The sequence below is a fragment of the Penaeus vannamei genome, chromosome 18, assembly GCF_042767895.1.
Source record: "Penaeus vannamei isolate JL-2024 chromosome 18, ASM4276789v1, whole genome shotgun sequence".
Lineage (NCBI taxonomy): Eukaryota > Metazoa > Arthropoda > Malacostraca > Decapoda > Penaeidae > Penaeus > Penaeus vannamei.
In genome coordinates this window covers 2,600,132-2,605,131 of record NC_091566.1, presented here as the reverse complement: position 1 = coordinate 2,605,131, position 5,000 = coordinate 2,600,132, and positions in this window count along the sequence as shown.

Here is a 5,000-nt window from a genome sequence, read left to right as displayed (position 1 = left end):
TAATTAGGGGGAGATAATAAGTTTGGATGCATTCGCTAAAGTTCATCCCGGATCATCCCGCACGATGCATCCTGAGTGCCTTCGGGACGGTGACGTCATCCCGCGTCATAGGCATTCTCAGCGCCTTCGGGACGGTGACGTCATCCCGCGTCATAGGCATTCTCAGCGCCTTCGGGACGGTGACGTCATCCCGCGTCATAGGCATTCTCAGCGCCTTCGGGACGGTGACGTCATCCCGCGTCATAGGCATTCTCAGCGCCTTCGGGACGGTGACGTCATCCCGCGTCATAGGCATTCTCAGCGCCTTCGGGACGGTGACGTCATCCCGCGTCATAGGCATTCTCAGCGCCTTCGGGACGGTGACGTCATCCCGCGTCATAGGCATTCTCAGCGCCTTCGGGACGGTGACGTCATCCCGCGTCATAGGTATCCTGAACGCGTCCTGGGCGGCGACGTCATCACCACAAGTGTCTACAGCAACAATACCAACATTTCCGACCACATGCAGTACAAACACTGATCTTCTTCGTGCCCGATGATACCATTATGACAACGAAGTCGAAATAAAACAAAGTCTCGCCTGTGGGAGGAGGGATTAAGGGGGGGGGGATAAGAAGTGGTCCTGTAGGATTTATAGAAAGCTACTGTGCATTGAGGAGTAATCATTCTATTCCTTCAGCTACGCCACTATTATCGTGGTTGGTTGAAGGCGTGCATCAGCTTTACCTCTCATTACAGGAATGTAAGGCACAGGGTCTAGTCCTACTCGACTTCCTCAGTGTGCGTGGAAATGTGGGCGCCATAGAAAGCATATAGGAGCCACGTATGCCCCCCACCCCCCCACCCCCCAGTCTGCTACATTCCCAGTGCCCTGACAGGAGATAATGAAGACCGTGCGCCTCTCCCATCAAGTCCTTCTGCACCCCGATGTAGAGCCCCATGCAACGCCTCGGCATCGGTCTCTCACCATTTCTATGATCTGAGACACCAGCTAGTGAGGGACATTACTGAATATTGAATCCTTGCCAGCGGGATAACCAGCGTGCTAAAGCTCACTCTCAAAAATGTTGTGGACGCTTATTTTGGGTATCACCAGATTCCACTGGATAAAGAAAGCAGGAAGCTGATAACCTTTATCATCCCCATAGGGCTGCTTCTGTTACCTGTGCACACCCATGGGACAGTACGCTGCACAGGACACCTTCACCAGGTGCTTAGATGAAGCATTGACAGATATGCCAAGGAAGCTCAAATGTGTGGATGATACCCTGTTCTGCGATTACAACATTGCTGAGGCGTTGTGGCATACATAAGGATCTTTAGGGATATGCGGAGAAGGGATCTCACTTCGTCCAGATACTTTTTGCGAAGTGTAACTTTACAAGTTCCAGGTACCAGACTGGACAGCCAGCTCCAGTCCATCTTCAAGACCATAAAGGAAACCATAGGTAGGCTGGGGGCAGAAGGCCTCCAGTTTTGCAAAGTTACACGCCCAGCGATATTGTTCACTGACTTCAGGCTCAACAGTACTTTCGTAGTGGTACAGCAAGATTGCCAGTACGTATCATCGGAAGGCTGGCTGAAAGCTGGCCGTGTGCAGCAGCCAACACCAGCAGAGCGGAACTATTCGACGCTAGGGGGCGAGGCATTAGCCAGAAGAAAGCATGCCTGGACTCCTCAGACCTCACCTTTGTCACGGACCACCGTGCGCTGACAGGGATGTTTCGAGACAAGATCAACCTCTCAGGGGGCGGCCGCCCTCCACCCCCGCCTAGTCTGCAAAATCTTCACCTCGTATGTTCAGGCAGGAGAGAGCCCACATCTTACCTTAAGCATTAGGAAAAGGTTATAGAAACGGATCTTTTTCTACACGATAATTTTCTTTCTCGGAGGCACGGATTTGTTTAGGCTAACCTAACCGAACCTGGAAAAGTCATACAGGGACACGATGCAATGTATACTAGCTAAGCATGATAATGATGCTACCAGAACGGCTAGAATTTAGAATCCTTGATCGGAAGTGACGCAAATCTGTGGCAAACGCTAGAATACCATTATCCATTGCGGCTTATTCCGTCAATGAATGACCTTTTTTGGGCAGCGATCGGGGATTCTAAATTCGTTCCCTACCAACATATACATGGTCACCTGCCTCTGGCTTGGCCTCACCCCGGTGCCTTTGCTTTCGTATGCAACACCATGCTTACATCTGTATGTTGCGTATGTATACTTCAGGTCGGCGCCAAATTTCTGTTGCCCTTCTCTGATCAAATAGTTCGCTTTCTGGACGGTCCTGGCATCCCTTATTGTAAACACGCACAAATGCGCCTTCTGAGATTCTTCAAGCTTCATTAGGAAATCTTGAAACGTCTAACACTGATTTTCTTGGAACTCAGGATCCAAGAAAACCGCAGCTGCGTTCGACAACCTCGATCTCGATTCGAGGAAGTGTTCCGGGTGTCCGTCTCTGAAAAATGATTTTCTGCAGATGAGAAACGGATCCGTTTCCACAAGATGATTTTCGGGCGAAGCGGCACGGATTTTTCCCCCCGTTTCTAAAACACTTCGTAAGCATTAACTCCAGAGGGGCCAGGCTGCGGGGGACTGGGATCGTCGGGGTCATCTAGGTCGTTGTTGGCGGGACTTGCGATCGCTTACAGTAAAGTTACACTGCTTTCTTCATTTTGTTTTTGGGACCTTTTTCCATGCACCACAAACCCACAGGTGTTTGTCATTTCTGTAATGACACAGTATCTTACAGTGCGGGCATTGTACATCTACTGGAAGTACACCATGATCTCGTAGATTTGGATAGCTTGCTTCGTTATTTTGTTGATATTCCGCGATGAAATCAAAATAATTGTTCACACAACCTACACACTGTCTAGCCATGATGGAAGTGATTTGAATGTCAGATGGTTTCCCCTAGACCCAGCTTCTATTGTCACGTGATGATCTGTTCCATATCTGATTGGTTCTATTGAGTCCACGCACGAATCTAATTGGCTCATTTGATTTCCCTTGCATATGTTACAAATCCATTTTCCGTCGCTCTTAACCTCTTTTGTCCTTTTGTCGCGGCGTTGGAGGCGTAAAGTTACCGCGGCTCCTGAAATTGTGGATTTTATACCCTCTATAACACCGTCATTATCAATTTGCGAAGAAACTGGTATACTGGAAGAAAACTTTCATAGAGTGATGTGTTCTACCACTTGGTAAGCTCGGATTCTTTAAATTAGGTGCAGAGTTGTATTTCCAATAATACCGACTTTATTTTTGTTATTGTTGTTTATAATAGAATTAATTAGTTATAAAACCCTCCTAATTATCTCCGCTCGGAGATGGAGAAGTGTAACATTAGATAAGTCTCCCTTCAAATTTTTCATTTTCTATGAATACAAGAATACTAAATCGTTTTCTTTGGGTTCTAACCTTTAGGATAAACAATTTTATATCTATCGTAAGCTACCACTTCTGGTAGATTGTCCCTGCAGAAGTACACAAGGCGTTATTTAGATAATTCCATGTCTTCCTCAGACATCCATACCTATTCACAGAATAAACTGGTTTAAATTCTTGTCAGGGCCCCAGTTACGGCTCATGCCAAGGCCATTCTGAGGACCGCCCGTCTTTTGTCAGTTCTTGCCCTTGACAATTCATCAACCATTGAATCCATCTATCTAATTTTCGTTATTTTTTTCATCGTTGTTTCTGATATTATTTGGCACACTATCAAACAGAATTGGCTCTGCAATTTCTTTATTACGGATATCTGATTTCTTATCACTATACGATAGCCCATTCTTCCTTGTCTGAATTTCTTAAATTAATACTCCTTCTTCCACATCTCTTGGATTTGGTACCAAGTTCTCAATGAAAGTCTCATTAATCAAGATCTATTATGGATACTCATGCAACCTTTTCTAGCGACATTATATCTTTTATAAGGCTTCCATAATTGGCGTTAATATTCTAGTCCCGCAATTGTTAGTCCAAAGTGGCCGCAGGTTTTCTAGGTCACTCTTTTACAAGTCTTCATCTTCTGCCCACTGAAAACTTTTCCTCTGATGACTGTCAGTTCAGTGCGATAACTAATGTTCAAGTCAATACCCACAAACAGGTCATTTACATTAAAAATCTACTCGTTCAACAGAGTATAATCATATGCTTGGACTTCCAGATGGACTATGAATTATGATTTAGAATATATCAGTATTTTTTTTTTCATTTGATAAGTTATAAATGATTTGGCATGTAGATCTTTATGTTTGTCCTCTACATCTCCTATATTATCTACGAGTTATTCTGGAGTATTTTTTACACATATGTTCCCAGTCACAGAGGCCCAAAAACGATCTCTCGTGGCGATTCAGTTCTAACAAGTGATTCACTAATAGAACATTCATTAATCAATTACTCTTTCTTTGTGCTATGTTGGAAAATTCTTTATCCATCTTCGTGTTGTCTCCATATTGCAAGGTCCGTCATTCAAAAAAATAAAATTCCGTTTTTAATCCTGTTAATATTATATAACGGTGATTTATTTAGTTTCGGTTAGATCCTTTAATATGCATAAGTTGGCTCTAATTCAGGATTTAGGATAGCTAATTTCTCTTACTCAATCCATGTTGTTTATGGTTCATCCGTTTTTTATATGGGTTAAGTGCTGGATTTTTTCTTAATACCTTTTCACAAATATTTTCTTATCATTTGGGAAGTAAGTGTCATTAGTTTGTAGTTTCTGACCTGACCTTTGTGTCCACCTTTATAGGGGAGGATATTTCCCTCCTTCAGTAAACTTTAAAAAAATTCCCATATCCAAGGAGTTCCTGTGTAGAGTGGCCATCGGTTTCGTCATGGTTTATTTACTTTTTTTTCAAGAGATTGCAGGACTTTGTTTTGTCTTTATTTCTTCATAAATGTCCTTTGCATTAACAGTTATGAGGTTAAGCCATTGGGTTTCATCATTAAGGGCACTGTTTTAGGCAATGTACACTTCT